The 22419-nt window shown below is 39.8% G+C and overlaps 1 long non-coding RNA gene across 1 annotated transcript in view; it reads right to left on the reverse strand.

Annotated features, from left to right (window-relative positions):
* Positions 4457 to 22419, reverse strand: part of LOC110259965 — a 77706-nt gene continuing 59743 nt past the window's right edge. Inside the window, exon 3 of the long non-coding RNA XR_002342487.1 lies at positions 4457 to 6178. This is a non-coding gene — a long non-coding RNA (uncharacterized LOC110259965). The remainder of the gene's footprint in view (positions 6179 to 22419) is intronic.

Genomic DNA, 22419 nt, shown 5'->3' on the forward strand with positions numbered 1-22419 from the left:
AAATGCTAAGCAATTGCTTCCTCAGAATTTCCCCATTTGCAGATGAGTTAGGTTGATTTGCAAGGGGTTCAGAGCAAATTCAACCATTTGATTAGTACTGATGCTGATACAAAGCAAAAAAAGAGGTTCATTGGACTTAAGCCTTCAGCTCTGCACACAAACACATATTATTTCACATCTCTTTATGCAGGCAGGCTGCTTCAATTCAAGGAGTCGTTCTCAGTATTTGCACTAACAACTAAATATTAATCTATAAAACGTGGCTATTTGCCTCTATAGAGAATGAATTATAAACATAGGCAAAAGTTATCAGAACTAGAAAGGGATTTAGAGATCACTTATTTCAGTCCCCGAATTTTACAGCTGAGAAAACTCAAGGTTAGTAAGATTAAGAGAGTCATCCAAGGCTCCAAGATTAATTGATGAGAGACATTAACTCCCAGTCTTGGCCTCTCCCTCCAGCACCATTTTCTACTACACCCTGAATATGTATGTAAGTTCATGCACGCGGCTGTTATAAACTGTCTGCACTCGCCTCCAAAATTGGATTTTAAAAAAACATTGTTTTTTTTAAGACTAAAAATAAATCAGGAAAAAGCTATGCCTTAGTTTTTAAAGACATTCAAATAACGAAGTTATGACTTCTGCCAGCTTAAAAAAGAGGAAATGTGATATTTAAAATAGCATACTAAAATACCATCCATTTCCTAAGTTTTATTCCAATTTACAGTAAATATTTTAAAACTTCTATGTGTAGTTCCTGTACTTCTATGATGTAGCTCTGAGTCTAAACTGACAGCTGAAAAAGAAAATACGAGGCAGTCAATGTGGTGCCAAAATCAGGGTCATTTACAGAAACGCCCTAAAATGTTCTGAGGGGACACTGACAAGTATTATGGACCTAAAGCGAGATCCACTTTGGTTCACGGGCTCATAGTGACACAAATTATGCTGGTGCTTTCCTGCCAAGCTGACCTAACCTTCAGATAGTCTGCGTCATTCTTGGGAGCAGGTGCTTATTAGGATGCAAAGGAGTTTTCTCAAATGCTGCCATCTGTGGTCTCCTTCCTCATCACATTTGGAAATGAGCAGTCACTCCCTCGTACTTTATAGCAGCTATTATCTGTGACTCCCAGACCCTCCCATCATACAGACTGACTGGGACCACTCTTATTTATGTTCCTGCCCTAGCTCCCTTATTCGATCTCAAGATGATTGTTTTTGATTGTCTGTGCCCATTACAGGACCCAGGGCAGAATCTGCATGTAATATGTGGCCCAGAAATATTTGCTGAATAAATAGATGACTAAGTACATGCTGCCTAAAATGAAAAATCGCATCCATTACAAATTAGCTGCAAAAGAAAATACAATATATTTAATGTTTTTAAGAATGAAAAATGTGGTATGAAAGGAAATGTAACTTCTTATACATCTGTATGAATGTCCATTATTCTTATTAATCACACTTTTTGGGCCAATTGGTGGACTTATCTGTTGTTTTTGTATTTTGGCTTGTACAAGTGAATATAATTTACATTAAAGATGTCTACAGAAATGACTGAAATAGGCATGTTTCTTTTGCAGCAAGAAAACCTTAGAATAGTTTAAGTTTCTGAATTTACAGGTAAGGAAATCAAGGTCTGGAAAATTATATTTGTTCAAAGCCAAAAAGCAAGGTAATGGCAGACATCTATATTTGCAAGCTGTCAAAGAGAGATTTTGAAAATGTATTTTGTGAGCTGTAAAATGGCATCTAGCTGCCCACACTTCTTCCGATTTTTTGGCCTCTCTGCTAAAATTAACTTTCAAAAATACTTCAAAATATAACTGGAACAGTTAAAGATCCTACATAAATGTACCATTAGCCTAACTTTCTGAAGAATGTTCTGGCACTAAAGGGGGTTACTATTGGCCTGGATTAAGGTGGGAGAATAAGGACAACACAGAGGGGCAGGCCTGATAATTATTTCTCAGGACGCTATAGTTTTTTTTAAAGTAAAAATTAAAGGAGTGGGCAGGTTGTCACTACAGGCAATGTCAACTTTAAAAGTTTATCATTTGGAAGACAGTGAATCTTAAAGAATTAAGAAATACACATTTTGAATGACTGAACAGTGACTAGATAAAAGACTTTTCTACAGGTATATACAGCAAACATTAATTTAATTATTTTAATCAAGCTTTTAAATAGAAGGTGATTGAAAAACACAAACATTGGTTTTTTGTTTTGTTAAGGTAGTGAGACCCAAGCAAGGTTTGGTTTTTAAAACCTCAAACCCAGCTTTCTACATTAGTAGAATTTTCATCACAGCAGACCTAATGTTCTATCCTCTCCACCATCGTGGGCTAGGGGTTCTTTTTTTTCTAGTTCATTTGTTTATTCCAGACCTCTGCTCTTGCCCTGAGTAATTTGCCTCCCTCCCTGGGAGGCCTGATAAAGCCTATTCATTCTTCAAGTCCAACTCCAGTGATCTCTCCCATTGGGAAATTTAACTCTTCACTGCCCTAGATGTAAATCCTAGCTCTAGGCTTTCCCTCTCATAACCATTGCTCTCAACTGATTCCTATCTTTTTGTTTTTGTTGTTGTTTTTATGGCTGTACCTGAGGCACATGAAAGTTTCCAGGCTAGGGGTTAAACTGGAGCTGGAGCTGCTGGCTTACAATGCCATAGCCACAGAAATGCAGGATCTATAACAAAGTTTGCAGCAACACAGGATCCTTAACCCACTGAGCTGGGTCAGGGATCAAACCCATGTTCTCATGGATATTATTTGGGTTCATTACCACTGAGCCACAACAGGAACTCCTAAAATTTCTTAAAGAGGATACAAATCTTTGCAACCTTGGGCTGGACAAAGAGTTCCTAAGTAAAATACCAAAAGTGAAATCCATAAGAGAAATATTAAGAAATGAGATTTCATTAAAAACTTCTGGTGGGGGGCTGTGCCTGAGGCACATGGAAGTTCCCAGGCCACAGCAGTGACAATGCTGATTTCTATGCTTTAATGTGACACTGTTAATAAAATGAAAAGACAAGCTACAGGCCAGAAGAAAATATTTACTAATCTTATATCTGATAAGTAAATATATCAAGGACTCTTTTAACTCAATAATAAGAAAATAATCCAGTTAAAATGCACTAAATATTTGAAGATACATGAATGGTTAATAAGCACACCGTGTGCTTAACCACATTAGTCATGAGGGAAATTTGAACCACAATGAGATACCAATACACCCACTAGAAGAGTTATAGTCAGAAAGACTAAAGCTACCAGTCGGAGAAAGTGCAGCAACAGAAACACTCATACATTGCTGTTGGGGATATAAAGTGGTATGGCCACTTTGAAAAATAATTTAGCAGTTTCTAAAAAGTTAAGCTTTTCGGGTGACACAGCAATTCTACTGGAAGGATATATCCAAGATAAATGAAGACATATTCACCCAAAGACTTAGGGTAAATGTTCGCAGCACTATTATTTATATCAGCCCCAAACTGGAAACAATCTAAATGTCTGTCAACTAGTGAATGGGCAACACAATGTGGTCTATCCATACAATGGACTACACAACAACAGAAGAAGCAAACTACTGACACGTGTTCAACGTGGATGAACCTCAAAAATGCCCCGCTAAGTGAAAGAAGCTAGACACAAAAGATTACGTTTTACATGATTTCAAGTATATGAAATGGCCAGACAAGGCACATGTATGGAGACAGAAAGCAGGTCAGTGGTTGCTTAGAGCTGAAGATGGAAGAAGAGATGAACTTCAGTCAACATAAGGAAACTTGCTGGGTGGTGGAAATGTTATACTGGACGGTGGTGATGGCTTTACAACTACAGTTGCCTGTTGAACAAGGATGCTGACCCCCCAGGCAGTTCAAAGTCCATCTACACTTTTGTCTCCCCCAAAACTTAATTACCACTAGCCTACTGTTGACCAAAGCCTTACTGATAACATGGTCGATTAACACACACTTCGTATGTTACATGTATTATGTGCTGTGTTCTTACAATAAAGCAGGTAGAGAAAGAAAATATTATTAAGAAAATCATAAGAAAGAGAAAGTACATTTATAGTACCGTACTACATCAACAAGTAAGTTTACAACATCTGTTTACCAGATGAGTCATTTGTCTATCAGTATCTACATCAATATTGTCTTATACGATACAAAACACCAGAGGGGTTATATGTATTACTAACACGAGACATCAAACATGAAAAGAAAGGAGTTCCCGTCATGGCACAGCGGAAATGAATCCAACTAGGAAGCATGAGGTTGCGGGTTTGATCCCTGGCCTTACTCAGTGGGCTAAGGATCCGGCGTTGCCATGAGCTGTGGTGTAGGTCGTGACACGGCTCAGATCTGGCATTACCGAGGCTGTGGTGTAAGCCAGTGGCTGTAGCTCCAATTGGACCTCCAGCCTGGGAACCTCCATATGCCACGGATGCGGCCCTAAAAAGCAAAAAAAGAAAAAAAAAAAAAGATAATATGAAAAATGTCATATTTATAACAATTGATAATGAAGCAGCAATATGATTGTTTCATGGTTGCCTGATGTAATCTATACAGTTGCTTCATGGTAGCCTGGTCTATACACCAATGAGAGAATCATTGTAAAAACTGTGCATAGAGTATTATAGTCATATTCATAATACAATATTGGAAATTAAAAAAAAACACACTTACCTGTTTGACAGGCTCCAATTATGGGAGAGAGAGAGGCATACTGTACGGTAATGTAATTATTTGAAAGAAAAATTTTAAACAATAAAAAAAAAACCTTAACATTATTAATTTCATATCAAATAAGACTTATTCTGTGCCTATGTAAGGAGAGACTTGTATCTACATATATTTTATGCATTCATGACACAACTTTCCCCTAATTTTTTTGCTATTTCTAGGCTACATGGTTTTGTCCGCAAGTTTTTTCAAATTGCTACAAATCTCCAGAAAAATTTCCAATATATTTATTGAAAAAAAATCTGCATATAAGTGGACCTGTGCAGTTCAAACCTGTGTGGTTCAGGATCAACTGTATAAATTGGCTAAAAATTATTGAACTGTACACTTACAAAAGGGGAATGCTATGGTGTGTAAATTATACTTCAATAAAACTGCTTTAAAAAGTAAAAAAAAAAAAATGCTATTCAAAACCCACTAAATTGATTTCTTGAACCACTGATGGGTCAAGATCCATTGCAGAAAACACCGCCTTACAGAACAAGCAAACTCCCCTAGATCTTTAAATTCTCCCTGAAAGTTCCCTCTGCTTCTTGTCTTAACTGGAATCAGGACATCAGTTTTATCTCCCAGTGTTATGTCTAGATGTCCCCTCAAACTTGGGCTCACACCCATCTTCTGTGGCATCACTGTCATAGGGTTTTCCCCTTCGCTCCCCGCTCCTTGCATCTCGTCAGTGTCCAAATTCTCCAGTGGTACTTCCTCAAACTTGTTCACATCCCTCCATTTCTGCTCCTCTGCCTGAGTTCAGGCCACTTGCCTTGATCATGAACACAACTGCCATTGGTTGCTTTGACTCTATTCTTGCCACCTTATAACAGACAGGCCCTTCTAAAGCACAGTCTTGTCAAGCTGGTGCCTCTTTAAACATTTTAATGACTTCCAGTGCCCACAGGATGAAGCCTAAACTTCCTAACAGGGCAAACAGAATGTCTAGCTGACAACAGATGATCAGTAGAATCTGCTGAAAGACAGAACAAATGCTTCTCATGGCACTAAGTTTTTATTTAATTTCATTATATCAATTTGTATGTATGTATGCCAGTCTCCCTAAAACTGAGCACTCCTCTAGGACAGAGACTTAGGTGTTTAAACTCCTTTGCCTTCCCTAGTCCTCAGAACAACTACCACTCACAGCCAGAATCTGACCACATTTGCCGGTGAATGAGTGCAAGAGGGCTTTTCAAAGATATTGAGTATTAAGGCCCAAGAGTTTCTCCTTTCCCAGAAAGTTCTAGGTTTGAGGTTAACCTGCAGAGCAAACAAGAAGCTCCTGGTACAATATTCGAACTCACCAAATGTTCTGTATCTTGAAATCTGCCTGGGGGCTCATCATTCAGACACTGTTCTGACTTCAGAGGGTTGATTCATTCAGTTCTGGACTCCAGGCAGCAGCCTCTTCTTGCCAGGTGCTCCTAGAATCTTCCAAGAAGGAGAAAGAACACATTTTACTTTTACACTGAACACATTTGAAGGGTACAATTCATGTATGTGGTAGTAGTTTCTATCCCAAATGCCGCAGGAAGGCTTAGGCCATCTCATCTGCAAGCCTGGCAAAGTGACAAATCTGCCCTATGGGAGGTAGTACAGGAAGGCATCTCACTGTTCTTTCCTTTCTACCAACTTGAAAATAAACTCTCTCAAAATGTAACTTCTTGGTTCAGTGCTAAAGCAGAGCTGGGCATCTTCGTGAATACTTGGCTGCCTGTGTCTAAAAAGGTCATTTTCATTTGATTCTAAAAGTTTCACTGTATTTTTCAGAAAAGTTGGCATTTTTCAGAAGAAGAGTTGGATAACTATTTTTTACCTAAAGCTCTGTTACTGTTGCATTCAGCCAAATTAAGGCTGCCTTCTGTTAGACAAGAATAGCATTCTTATAAAGGACTTAACATGTGGCCATTCTAACACTTATCTTGGCCTTCCAAATAGTGGATTTAATTAGATCATGCTCTTCAAAAAGATAAAGAATAAAACACAATAGCCAGGATTCAAAGAACAAAAATCCCACTGAAGTGACTTCCCAGAAGGAACCATTTTTAAATACTAAATTATTTTCGGGGTTGTATTTGTAAATGTTTTAAGATGGTTTCACAGTTAAATTTCTTTGCACACTCTGTTCTTGCTTATGCTTCTGCTTTATTCTGAAAGACCACTGTCTCTCAGTCCTCATCCTGGGCAAGGCCTTTTCTTCCTTCAGTGCCAGTTTAAGTGCCACTTCCTCTAGGAGGCCTGTCCCTAAAACTTGAGCCATCATTAACACTTTTCTGGAGGACTGTTTATTGCATTTTGAGCAAAGCTTTTCAACTGAGAGCAGAGATGAGGGGGAAGGAAGCATATAAAATTCTCAACATAATTTTAAAAGAAAATCATAATATATTTTAAAATAAAAGATGAAGCTATCTTCATGGATGTATAGATATGGAAAAGGAATAAACTTCTTGAGAAAGTAGAGGGTAACCTCTCTTGCACCCACTTCTCTTCATATCAGAATCTCTAGGTACAATGAGGTTTTTTTGGTTGTTGTTGTTGTTTTTAATTGGGACAAACTAGTGTGGAGTTTATCCCAGACAGTGCAGTTAATGTGGAATACTCAACACTCGTAAAGTTCTTCCCAGTTAACAAAGGGCTCACATGCAGTTCTCAATTGGTCCTTTTCCCAACCTTATAGTTGGGATCAATTTTAGTTTTGGTTTTGGTTTTTCTTTTTTGCTTTTTAGGGCTGCACCTGCAGCATATGGAACTTCCCAGGCTAGGGGTCAAATTGGAGCTATAGCCACTGGCCCATGCCACAGCCACAGCCACACCAGATCCGAGCTATGTCTGTAACCTACACCACAGCTCACGGCAATGCCAGATCCCAGACCCACTGAGCGAGGCCAAGGATCAAAGCTGCATCCTCATGGATAGTAGTCGGATTCGTTTCTGCGGAGTCACAACGGGAACTCCTGGGATCAGTATTATCATCTCCATCTCAGAGAAGATAGCTGTGTGTTAGAGAAATTAAACCAGGTCTATAACGACACATTAGTAGGAAGAGGGAGACCCAGGCTGGGATGCATATTTCAATTACCTTTTTTTGCATCATGCTATTGAAGGGAATCAGGATGGGGCACCACCAAAATATGCCACTTTGGCATAAGGATTATTTTGAGCTGGAGACAACTGAGAAACAGAAGATACAGGAGGAGTTCTCTGCCCTCTCCCTTTCTACCTAAAAGCAAGGCATAAATTTCCCTTGGTGAAGGTGTCCCCTCCCCCTTCTCCCATACCAGGAAGAGGAGATGATACTCACCACTGGAGAAAGCTCTGATTTGAATCTGCACAGCAAACCTTACCAAATGACTCCTCTCTTCCACTAGTTTCTCCCATCCATTTACTTTCCCGCAATTTACTGCCCTAGAAGCCCAAACACCTTTTCCTTTGTCTTATCACTTTTCCACAGTTTATCATCCTTTGTTAAAATGGTATATAAGCTTCAAGGCCTAACCACTTTGGTTTTTTGTGGTTTTTTTTTTTTTTTTTTTTTTTTTTACTTTTTTTCTGTGAGTCTCCCCATGTGCATATGAAATAATTCTGTCTGTTGTCAGTTTAATTCACAGTCCCCGGCCTAAGAGAGTAATCTAAGAGGGCAGAGAAAAGATTTTCCTCCCGTACACTATGATCTTGCATTTTCACATCTAGTATCTCCAAATTTCCAGAGAATTTTTCCCCTCAACCTTCTCACTGTGTCTAGTAAAATCATGCGTGAGTGGCTGGCTGCCTGGATTTGCTATATAAGATATTTAAGTGTAACATACAGCTGTTATAGGATAGAAACTAGAGGGATAAACATTTTGGCTTCCCCCAGCACCGTGTTAATATTTTCTAAGTTAAGAAATATGTAGAAACCCTAAAGATCTTAAAAAAAAAAAAAAAAAAAAAGGCTGCACCCATGACATATGGAAGTTCCCAGGCCAGGGACTGAATTGAAACCACAGCTGCAATCTATGCAGCAGCTGCAGCAATGCCACAGCCTTAACCCAATGTGCCAGGCTGGGGATCAAACCCACACCACCACAGAGACATGCCAGTTCCTTAACTGGCTGTGCCACAACAGAAACTCCCAATCCTAAAGCTCTTTAGAGGTTAGTCATGATTATTCATTTGATATACCTGGAAAGACTCAGGAGCCAGATTTTGATCAGGATCACAAGTCACCAGATATTATTATTCAACTGCTCAGTTATTGTTATTAGATGCTATTGTTCATGATTATTTAATGAACATTTATTATTAGAAATTTTTCTCTTCTCAATACACATTTGAATACGCTTAGCTGTACTTTTAAAAAGATTTCTCAAATGAAAACTAGCCTGTTTTTTGATAAAGACATTAAAACAATCAGTAAACCAGTTGTCAGTTATTATGTTTTCATTTAAATATAAATTTCTGGGAGGTGGAGCAAGATGGCGGAGGAGTGAGAGGTCGCACACACCTTCTCCCACAAACACATCAAAAAAACACATCTAGGGAGTTCCTGTTGTGGCTCAGTGGTTAACGAATCTGACTGGGAACCACGAGGTTGCGGGTCCGATCCCTGGCCTTGTTCAGTGGGTTAAGGATCTGGCGTTGCTGTGGCTGTGGTGTAGGCTGGCGGCTACAGCTCTGATCAGACCCCTAGCCTGGGAACCTCCATATGCCATGGGATCGGCCCCAGAAAAGGCAAAAAGACAAAAACAAACAAACAAACAAACAACTACAGGTAAAACTACTCACACAGAACATCAACTAAATGCTGACAGAAGAACTTAAACCTCCAAAAAGGGCAAGAAACTCTTGACATAACTGGGTAGAACAAAAGAAAAAAAGAGAGAGAGAAGGAATCAGGACAGCACTAGCATTCCCGAAAGATAGCTGGGAAGGAGAAAAGGAACCCACCTCCTGGGAAGCCACCTAACTGATGAAAGATCGGCTGAGTCGGCAGGACCTCAAAGTCGCCAAGAAAAGCGCATCAGCTGTACTGAGAACAGCAAAGCAGAGTGAGAGCCGCACAGACCACCTGAACCACCGGCCCGGACACCACAGCCTGAGACACTCAGGCCGGGGCTGGGCGCCGAGACTCAGGCTCCGGAGGTCAGTCCCAGGGAGAGAACTGGGGATGGCATGAGGGGCTAAGGAAGGGAACACCATGGCAGAGGGAACCCGGGAGAAGGTCCGGACCCGCAGGAGAGGCAAGGCGCCACTGTTGGGGAGGGGAGAGGAGGAGGCACCATCTGCCAGAGGAATCTCCCTGCACAGAGCGTGCACATGCCCGCGGGCTTAGAGGGCAGGGCAGCTCTGCAGAGGCTATGGGGGCAAAAAGCCTCTTGCCCATTTAAGGGAGATTAGGCGTTTCTTGTGCAGGCTACTGGCGGCCAGACACCTATTGTGTGGGCTAAGTGCAACGTGGTGCCTCGTGCACGATCCACAGGTGGCAGGAACGGACTGCGGTGGTCGTCTCAGAGGCCAGAGGGAGGCATGGCTTGCCACCACTGCGGGCCTGTGAGTGGGCTCCACCAGCGACCCTGGTCACCTGAGGGGTTGCCAAAAAGAAAAAAAGAGGGCATTGCAACCAAGCGCCATACGCTGCGGCTCTCACTCCCAGGAGAACACACCCACCCTGCAGCTGCCACTGCCAAACGCTCTGGGTAACCCCCAGACACTTGGTCACTGTCCCTTCCCAAGACCCTACAACTAGGAGCAACAGGTGCAGCACCTCCTGTGTGGGCTAAGTGGGACAGGGTGCTTCTTGCGTGGTCTGCAGGCGGCAGGGGCAAACCACCACAGTTATTCCTGATTCCACAGGTGGGCATGACCCACTTCCACTGGAGATATCTGAAGAAAAAATCACTTGCAGCCCCATTCACCTAAAGGGCACCACAGAGGAGGGCACTGTGACCGAACACCACCTGTTGGTGCTCTCGTACCCCTGGGGAACACAACCGCCCTGCGTTGCCACTGCCAAACAATCCACACTACCCACATGTCTGATCTCTGTCACTTCCCAGGATCCTGCAACTCAGAGCACCCTTTACAACACCTCAATGTGGGCTAAGTGAGATGGGTTTCTTCATGCATGGTCTACAGGTGGCAGGGGCAAACCACCACAGATATCCCTGACTCTAGAGATGGTCACAGTCTGCTCCCAATAGGGGTCCCTGAACAGGTACCACCTGCGGTTCCAAACACCTCAGAGGAGGGCACTGCAATCAAACACAAGCTATGGTTGCTCTCACTCCCCTGGGAACTCACGCACCCTGCTGTTGCTACTGCCAAATGCTCTGGTCACATGGAAGATCTGCCTAGAGCTTATCACCACTTCTCAGGACCCTGCAACTAGGAGTAGCCTGTGCCACCTTCCTGCAGGTCCTTGCTGCTAATGAGAGCCCAACGACCATGCACTGACTGCTGGCCCCAGCCATTGCCTCCTTCTCCCTAAAAACACACTGAGCATGCCGAAAACAACAGCCTGCTCACACCGAAGAAAGAGACAGCAAATATCCAAACTCCCACACCAAAAATAAATAGTAACCTCCCAAAAAATACAAAGGGGTATTTCTGCATAGAAGTAGCCTTACAAGACTACAGTTTGGCTTCCCTGAACTCACAGAAAAAGAAAAACACAAGCAAGATGAAGAAGCACAGAAACCATCCCCAGTTAAAGAAACAGGAGAATTCACCTAAAGCAGACAACAATGAAACAGACCTCTGCAGTCTGACAGACATTGAGTTCAAAGGAGAGGTCTTAAAAATACTGAAGGAATTAAGAGAGGATATGAACAGTGATGCAGATTCCTTTAGAAAGAAACTAGAAAATATAAGGAGGAGCCAAGAAAAACTAGAAAATTCATTTGCAGAGATACAAACTGAGCTTAAGGCAATAAAGAGCAGAATGAATAATGCAGAGGAATGAATTAGTGACGTGGAAGATAAAATAATGGAAATTACCCAATCAGGACAGCAGACAGAAAACCAAATGAAAAAACATGAAAGCAATAGAAGAGACCTATGGGATAATATAAAGTGGGCCAATCTATGCATAATAGGAATTCCAAAAGGAAAAGAAGAAGAAAAGGGAATTGAAAATATATTTGAAAAAATTATGGCTGAAAACTTTCCAAATCTAAAGCATACTGATATCAAGATACAGGAAGCACAGAGGCCCCAAACAAGCTGAACCCAAACAGGCCCACACCAAGACATATTATAATAAAAATGGCAAAAGTTAAAAATAAAGAGAGGATTCTAAAGGCAGCAAGAAAAAAGCAAAGCATTAATTATAAGGGAACCCCCATAAGGCTATCAGCTGACTTCTCTACAGAAACACTACAGGCCAGAAGGGAGTGGCAAGATATATTTAAAGTGCCGAAAGGAAAAAATTTGCAATCTAGAATTCTCCATCCAGCAAGAATATCATTTAAAATAGAAGGGGAAATAAAGAATTTCTCCAACAAACAAAAGCTAAAAGAGTACAGCAATACTAAACCCATTCTAAAAGAAATACTGAAAGGGCTTCTTTAAATTAAAAAAAGAGAGAGAGAGAGAAAAGAGAAAAAGAAGAATTAGGATGGAGGAAACCACAGTTGGAAAGTAATCACTTAAATAAGCCAGCATACAGATCTAAACATGAAGATGTTAAAGAAGAAAAAAAAAAAGACATCAAAATCATACAATGTGGAGAAGGAAAGTAAGAAAATATAGATTCTTTTTTTATTTTAATGATGTGTCTGAGCCTATATGTTATCAGGCAAAAGCAAGCAGATATAGGAAGGGCTTAACATGCTTAAAAAACAGGGCCACCACAAATCAAAACCAAACATTACATTCACAAAAACTGAAAAGAAAAGTACTCAAGCATAAAATAAGTGGAAACCATCCAACCCAAAACAGAAAAGAAGAAAAGAGAAACATAGAATCAACTGGAAAAAAAGGTTTAAAATGGCAATAAATATGTATCTATCAATAATCACCTTAAATGTCAATGGACTAAATGCTCCAATCAAAAGACACAGAGTGGCAGATTAGATAAAAAAGCTAAAACCTTCAATCTGCTGCCTACAAGAAACTCACCTTAGAGCAAAGGACAAATATAGACTGAAAGTGAGGGGATGGGAAAAGGTATTTCATGTCAATGGACAAGACAGGAAAGCAGGAGTTGCAATACTCATATCAGACAAAACAGACTTTAAAATGAAGGCCATAAGATACCTTAGAAATCTATACATAGAATTTCCATATGACCCAGCAATCCCACTCTTGGGTATATATCCAGACAAAACTTTCCTTAAAAGAGACACATGCACCTGCATGTTCATTGCAGCTCTATTCACAATAGCCAGAACATGGAAACAACCCAAATGTCCATCAACAGAGGACTGGATTAGAAAGATGTGGTATACATACACAATGGAATACTACTCAGCCATAAAAAGAATGACATAATGCCATTTGCAGCAACATGGATGGAACTAGAGAATCTCATACTGAGTGAAATAAAGCCAGAATGACAAAGACAAATACCATATGATATCACTTATAACTGGAATCTAATATAAGGCACAAATGAACCTTTCCACTGAAAAGAAAATCATGGACTTGCAGAATAGACTTGTGGCTGCCTGATGGGAGGGGGAGGGAGTGGGAGGGATCAGGAGCTTGGGCTTATCAGACACAACTTAGAATAGATTTACAAGGAGATCCTGCTGAGTAGCATTGAGAACTATGTCTAGATACTCATATTGCAACAGAACAAAGGGTGGGGGGAAAATGTATAAATGTAAGGATAACTTGATCCCCTTGCTGTACAGTGGGAAAAGAAAATAAAATATATTTTTAAAAAATGAAGGCCATAAAGAAAGACAAAAAAGGACACTATTTAATGGTTAAAGGATCCATTCAAGAAGAGGATATTACAATCATCAATATATATGCCCCTAATACAGGAGCACCCAGATACCTCCAACAAATACTAACAGACATAAAAGAAGGAATTGATGGGAATACAATCATAGTAGGAGACTTTAACACCCCACTCACAACAATGGATAGATCCTCTAGACAGAAAATCAATAAGGCAACAGAGATCCTAAAGGACACAACAGAAAAGTTAGACTTAATTGACATTTTTAGTACATTACATCCAAAAAAATCAGAATATACATTCTTCTCAAGCACATGGAACATTCTCAAGAATCTCAAGTGTCTTCTCTGACCACAATGGCATGAAACTAGAAATCAATCACAGGAAAAGAAATGAGAAAAAACTTATTACATGGAGACTAAACAACATGCTACTAAAAAAACCAATGGGTCATGAGGAAATCAAGAGGGAAATTAAAAAATACCTAGAGACAAATGATAATGAAGACACGTCGACTCAAAATCTATGGGATGCCACAAAAGCAGTGGTCAGAAGGAAATTCATAGCAATAGAAGCCTTCCTCAAAAAAGAAGAAAAATCTCAAATCGACAACTTAACCCAACACCTAAATGAATTAGAAAAAGAAGAACAAACAAAACCTAAAGTCAGCAGAAGGGAGGAAATCATAAAGACCAAAGAGGCAATCAATAAAATAGAGATTAAAAAAACAACTGAAGAAATCAATAAAACCAAGAGCTCGTTCTTTGAAAAGGTAAACAAAATTGACAAACCTCTGGCCAGACTCACCAAGAAGAGGAGAGAAAAAACCCAAAGAAACAAAATAAGAAATAAAAAAGAAGTCACAACAGATATTACAGAAATACAAAAAACCATGAGAAAATACTATGAAAAATTGTATACCAACAAATTTGAAAACCTGGAAGAAATAGACAACTTTCTAGAGACTTACAGCCTGCCAAAACTGAATCAAGAAGAAAGAGATCAACTGAACAGACCGATCACTAGAAATGAAATTGAATATGTCATAAAAACACTCCCTACAAATAAAAAGCCCAGGACCAAATGGCTTCACAGGTGAATTCTACCAAACATACAAATAGGAACTTATACCCATCCTCCTTAAAAATTTTCAAAAGGTTGAAGAAGAAGGAACACTCCCAAAGACATTCTATGATGCCACCATTACCCTAATTCCAAAACCAGACAAAGATACCACCAAAAAAGAAAACTATAGGCTAATATCTTTAATGACTATAGACGCAAAAATTCTCAACACAATTTTAGCCATCAGAATCCAACAACATATAAAAAAGATCATACACCACAACCAGGTGGGATTCATCCCAAGTGCACAAGGATGGTTCAACATATGCAAATCAATCAATGTCATACACCACATTAACAAAAGAAAAGTCAAAAACCACATGATCATCTCAATAGATGCAGAGAAAGTATTTGACAAAGTCCAACATCTATTCATGATCAAAACTCTTACCAAAGTGGGTATAGAGGGAACATACCTTAACATAATCAAAGCCATTTTATGACAAACCCACAGCAAATATAGTACTCAATGGAGAAAAGCTGAAAGCCTTCCTGCTAACATTTGGAACAAGACAAGGATGCTCACTCTCATCACTGTTATTCAACATAGTATTGGAAGTCCTAGCCACAGCAGTCAGACAAACAAAAGAAATAAAAGGCATTCAAATAGGAAGAGAAGAGGTAAAACTGTCACTGTATGCAGATGACATGATACTATATACAGAAAATCCTGGAGTTCCCATCGTGGCGCAGTGGTTAACGAATCCGACTAGGAACCATGAGGTTGCGGGTTCGATCCCTGCCCTTGCTCAGTGGGTTAAGGATCCGGCGTTGCCGTGAGCTGTGGTGTAGGTTGCAGACGCGGCTCGGATCCCGCGTTGCTGTGGCTCTGGCGTAGGCCGGTGGCTACAGCTCCGATTCAACCCCTAGCCTGGGAACCTCCATATGCTGCGGGAGCGGCCCAAGAAATAGCAACAATAACAACAACAACAACAACAACAACAACAACAACAAAAGACAAAAAAGACAAAAAAAAAAAAAAAAAAAAAAAGAAAATCCTAAGGACACAACCCAAAAACTACTTGAACTGATCAACAAATTCAGCAAAGTAGCAGGATATAAGATTAACATTCAGAAATCAGTCGCATTTCTGTATACTAACAATGAAATATTAGAAAAGGAATATAAAAACACAATACCTTTTAAAATTACACCCCAAAAAATCAAATACCTGGGAATACACCTGATCAAGGAGGTAAAGGATTTATATGCTGAGAACTATAAAACATTAATCAAGGAAATTAAAGAAGATGTAAAGAAATGGAAAGATACTCCATGCTCCTGGGTTGGAAAAATTAATATTGTAAAAATGGCCATACTACCCACAGCAATCTACAGATTCAATGCAATCCCTATCAAATTACCCATGACATTTTTCACAGAACTAGAACAAACAATCCAAAAATTTATATGGAACCACAAAAGACCCGAAATTGCCAAAGCAATTCTGAGGAACAAAAACCAAGCAGGAAGCATAACTGTCTCTGACTTCAGGCAGTATTACAAAGCCACAGTCAGCAAGGCAGTGTGGTACTGGTATCAAAACAGACATACAGACCAATGGAACAGAATAGAGAAGCCAGAAATAAACCCAGGCACCTATGGTCAATTAATCTTTGACAAAGGAGGCAAGAACATAAAATGGGAAAAAGAGAGTCTTTTCAGCAAGCATTGCTGGGAAACCTGGACAGCTGCATGCAAAGCAATGAAACTAAAACACATCCTCACACCATGCACAAAAATAAACTCAAAATGGCTCAAAGACTTACATATAAGACAAGATACCACCAAACTCCTGGAAGAGAACATAGGCAAAACATTCTCTGACATTAACCTTATGAATATTTTCTCAGGTCAGTCTCCCAAAGCAACAGAAATAAGAGCAAAAACAAACCAATGGGATCTAATCAAAGTGACAAGCTTTTACACAGCAAAGGAAACCAAAAAGAAAACAAAAAGACAACTTACAGAATGGAAGAAACTAGTTTCAAATGATGCAATGGACAAGGGCTTAATCTCGAGGATATACAAGCAACTTATACAACTTAACAGCAAAAAAAGCCAACAACTCAATTGAAAAATGGGCAAAAGACCTGAATAGACTGTTCTCCAAAGAAGATATAAAGGTGGCCAACAGCACATGAAAAAATGCTCAACATCCCTGATTATTAGAGAAATGCAAATCAAAACTACCATGAGATACCACCTCACACCAGTCAGAACGGCCATCATTAATAAGTCCACAAATAACAAATGCTGGAGGGGATGTGGAGAAAAGAGTACCCTCCTACACTGTTGGTGGGAATGGAAGCTGGTACAACCACTATGGAGATCGGTATGGAGATACCTTAGAAATCTATACATAGAACTTCCATATGACCCAGCAATCCCACTCTTGGGTATATATCCAGACAAAACTTTCCTTAAAAAAGACACATGCACCTATAGCCAAGACATGGAAACAACCCAAATGTCCATCCACAGATGATTGGATTAGGAAGTTGTGGTATATATGCACAATGGAATACTACTCAGCCATAAAAAAGAATGACATCATGCCATTTGCAGCAACATGGATGCAACTAGAGACTCACATCCTGAGTGAAGTAAGTCCGAAAGAGAAAGACAAATACCATATGATATCACTTATATCTGGAATCTAATATAAGGCACAAATGAACCTTTCCACTGAAAAGAAAATCATGGACTTGCAGAATAGACTTGTGGTTGCCAAGGGGGGGGAGGGAGAGGGAGTGGGGTGGTTGGGGAACTTGGGGTTAATAGATACAAACTATTGCCTTTGGAATGGATTAGCAGTGAGATCCTGCTGTGTAGCCCTGGGAACTATGTCTAGTCACTTATGATGGAGCGTAATAATGTGCGAAAATAGAATGTGTACATGTATCTATAATTGGGTCACCATGCTGTACAGTAGAAAAAAACTGTATTGGGGAAATAACTATTAAAAAATAATATAAATAAATAAATAAATATAAATTTCCTTTCTCTATGAAAGGAAAAAGGTGGGAAAAAGTAGCTGGGCTAAGAAACAATAGAATTAGCTGACATTTTTATATGTGAAAACAGAATACCTATGCAGAACTAGGCATTCATATGGCCTTGGTGTGAATAGAGAAACAGCTGATTCACATGGTAGTTTTGCCTCCAGATGACTAATTCAGTGAAATTGAAGGAAGTATGGCAAGTTAATCAAAGCTGACTCCTCCTTTCTTAGCTGAGGCTAAGAAAACTGGGTCTCTTGTCAGCTCTTGCTAATGAAGACAAAATAAGCTCTGCATGCAGTTAACACTGGCACGTGAACTACACTGCTGTGGGAAAATAGCACAGGGCTCCAAGGTCTCAACTGCATAAGGACACAATGCATGTTTGCTGAAAGTTTGGAGCCAAGTCGATTTTTAAGATTTTTGAAAGTGAAACTCCAAATAAATTCTTTTTTTTTTTTTTTTTTGCCCATAAATTTCCAACTCCATGAAGAATTTAATGCCTGCTTATTGAGGGTCTACTATGCGCCAGAAGCTTTCAAGGGCATTATTTTATTTTCACTCAACTGTTACGATAACCTCAGGGTCTTGCCACAACACTATGTGTTTTCCACACTCAGGCTGGCGGGAAACGTGCAGGCATATTTTCAAAAATGACAAACATTCAGGAGGACTCTGTAAGTTTTTTTAAGTATCTTATTTGATAGGTATGTTCCATAAAGGAGAAAAATCAGAACCTCCTATTTTTTTAAATATGAAAAATATCTTTATTAGACCAACTGGTGCAAATAAAAATGCAATAAATATAAATCCTTCTGTCCCTGAAGAAGATCATGCTTTATCAAATCCCTGCATTTATTTCATACCATTTTATTTCATTTCAGAGCTGGATAATCTATAGGAATTACATGATAATTATTTTAAATTCAGATAAAGAAACTTAAGCAATTCCCTAGTGTTACAAATCTCTAGTTTTTCTCTCAAAATATTTAAAGAGTTAACATCCATGTTTAGAAAGGTTTTCAAATGTCATATTTAAGTACTTCCCCCCCCAAGGTCTTTATCATCCTTTTACTAATTAATCAATCTGATTGCTCTGGCCAAAATAAACTCCTTAGCAAAATTACACTTCTGTGTTTACTATGGTGCCACTGTTTATAACAATTGGATTCCAGGAAATAAAGCTGCAAAACATGTTTGGGTAAATACATTTTAACATCATCCAAATGGGTCCATTAACCTCATTTACAAAATTATTAGCAATTTCTGTTGCAAAGCAAACTTTCACTTCAGCAGACCATTGTACCAATCTCTTGAGAAAAGCTCAGTGTGTTATCCCAATTTTGTTCAACTCTGGAGAAATTTAAAATTGACCTTAATAATTAACATACAGCTATTTCCCAGGGACCCAGCATAACTAAATGCCAGGCACTAAATGTGGAGTAAGGACACCTAAGTTTGAATGGAAACTCTTAGTTACAAGTGACATTTCTTGACTTAATTGGCAAATGATACCCATTTTACAGAACTATTTGAGGCTCTGATTTCATAACCTGTGTGGACTCTCTTCATAAACAGAAAATTAATTATTCTACATGGGGTTAAAATACCCACAGTTATGCCTGAGCCAATAAAAGACAACTATAGCAACAGCCAAACTACGGTTTGAAACTCATGCTTTGTCTTTCCCCTTGAGTTGGGATTTCTGCTTTGTCTCAGAATAAGTCAGAGCTTATTGATGCCTCAGCAGATACTGAGCCCGCTCTGGGTCCCCTCACACTGTTGGCCTAGCCAGGCACCCAGAGAACCTGCCTGCTGCTAACAATGCTCCACCCCACCCCGTTCTGACCTCTCCAGGATAACACAAACTTTCTCACCTGCATTTCAAATTAGTTCATTTATGTACAAGTACTTATTTCCTATGGCTTTTGCAACTGATTCTCCTCAAAGTATCTTTTGCTATGATGGCAAAATATGGCACTATTGGATAATTGCTTATTAAATAGTAAACTTAACAACCTATATGCGAAAATAATCTGAAAAGGAATGGCTGTATATATATGTACAACTGATTTACTTTGTTGTACACCTGAAAGGAACACAACTTTGTAAGTCAACTATACTCCAAAAAAATTTATTTTTAAAAATAATAAACTTCATTACCAAGTCACATACACAAAAAAGGGTGATAAAATTATTCTTTCTAGGAGTTCCATCGTGGCGCAGCAGAAATGATTCTGACTAGGAACCATGAAGTCATGGGTTCAAACCCTGGCCTCGCTCAGTGGGTTAAGGATCTGGCGTTGCCATGGCTGTGGTGTAGGACAGCAGCTGTAGCTCCGAATCAACCCCTAGCCTGGGAACCTCCATATGCTGCGGGTGCGGCCCTAAAAAGAAACCAAGCCCTAGGATGTTTTATTGACCATCCACATCACAGTCATATAGGATACCAGACAGAACACAGGTTTATCTAGAGGACTCAGTAGTCTTCATGCCATTTAAATTCCCAAGGGAAATGTCACCATGCTGACGCATGAGCACAATAAGCATATAGTCAGCATTTGAATACGTCTGGATTTACTGAGGAACCATGGTTTTGACACTTCCCCTTTCGTTTCTCCTTTTCATCCACAGTACATCCATTGTTACTCGGTCCAGTCCTAAAGCAAGAGTGCACCACGTGGTACATGTGTTGGGGGGGAGGGGGGTTGTCCCACCTGTGAAGTCAGTTTTGAGCTGTTTCTATTTGACCCTCAAGCCTCATCCTAGTCTGCATCTGAATGAACTAGATGCAGGGAAGCAGAGCGTAGATGAGGGAAGTAAATTTATCTGGATGGGGATGACAAGCAGAAAGTGGCCATTACTCACGATAGCAGTGCTCGACCTCTATGTGAGTGGACGGGGCAAGCAAGGAGCTTTATAAGAAATATCAGGTTAATGTTACTCATAAGTTAACAGCTTACGTTTTAAGGAATGTAAATTAGCAGGTTTATTTCCACTACGTTATTTTGCAAATGATATCATCACCACATCTCCTGTAAATAACAAAAAAGAATGCTTTAGGTCCTCTGAGATAAATTCTGGAAAGAGAAAATATGAACGTATTCTGATCAAAGAGCTCAGTGATCTAAGGTGAGATTAAATTAACAAAGTATCATTCATCTCTCAGCTGATTTCACAAACTTCTCTGTGGCACTGCTGGGTGAATGGGGCTCTTTCAGCTTGGTTAATCAATTCTAGATAAATAACCTCCAGTCAGGTCTTTGAGCTCTCTTCCTTCATGATTCTGGGGAACACTTTTTTGAAGATATCATGGACCAAATAACATTTGTGCTCTCTGAAGTTCTTGGCCAGGCCTCTGAAGTCACGTAAGGGGGATGCCTCTGAAAGCTGGACAGCCTTGCTGTGAAAGCAGCAGCCAGGATTCAGCTGATAACAACAGCAGATGCAGTTCAACTCTCTGTGGCTGAAGTGCTGAAACTGTATTTGCATCGAGTCTCTAAATTCTCGTGCATTTGTTTATTCCTTCATTTGGAAGTTCTTTACTATGTTTCATTTCAGAAAACTGCCATGAGAAGAAGTGAGCCTGGGCAGAAAAGATACCGTCTGGAATAGAGATGGCACAAAAGAAAAACCATTACAGAGAGCTTGTAAGTTTGCTTTGCTTTTATTGTCTACCTTGACGAAACTTACAGAACAAATGCAAGGACAAAAACATAGCTGATGTTGGACTTTTTTGGCAAATCTATGAAGGACCTTATCATTACCTGGGAGCTGACATCACAGCTCAGTCTCTAATTATTTCCATTTTGTTCTTGCTCCCCAGGCTTGTTTCTTTCCCAGCCATGACCTCAGTCCAGTTCTCCACTCTGCTTGTGCTATCTGCTACGCTGACTCAGCTCGGGACCCTCCTCCCAGGGCACCATTTCAGAAGTGACCTTCTCACCCAGAACCTAGGTCACTACTACCACTGTAGAACTGGTTCCAGAAAGCTTGCTGGCAAAAGTCATTGTATTCAGCATAATAAAATTTATGAAGCATAATTCAAACATGGCACAAGACATAAAGAGATCAGACAGACAAATGAAGACTGTGAACATATACTTTAGTAGATTCTATACATGTAACTATATAACTATATATATGTGTGTATGTGTATATATATATTCCAGTGTTATATACATAATTCATGAGACTTTAGGGAGATTATTTTGTTTCCTGAATTCTTGATATACATAATATGACTCAGCACCTCAGATCGACCAAAAGATTAATTATAAAGATACGGAGGCCCCTGAGTAGCTAGTTGCTTCATTTTCTTCTGAACAGGATTAAAAATACAACAGATTTGTTATTAGTCATCGGACACTCTAAGATGATAAGTCATGGTCACTGACCTTTCACGCCACTCTCCTAATCCTTGTCAACTGCTACATAAACTCATGCTCCAGGAAAACGAGGCCCGTCCCCCCAGCAAAGGTTCCCCAGCTCCTTTCCCTAATGGTCCCTGGCAGCAGAAAGTGAAGAAACTTCTGAAAATCCACAAGCCAAGAATCTCTGGAATGCTGGTATCACCCAAGGAGCTAACAATCTGAAGAACAAGGCTGGTGAAGACCGCTGAGGATTTTCTTGCCCCTCTTTGGAATCCTGAGGAGCTG

Source organism: Sus scrofa, chromosome 1 (genome assembly GCF_000003025.6).
Source record: "Sus scrofa isolate TJ Tabasco breed Duroc chromosome 1, Sscrofa11.1, whole genome shotgun sequence".
Lineage (NCBI taxonomy): Eukaryota > Metazoa > Chordata > Mammalia > Artiodactyla > Suidae > Sus > Sus scrofa.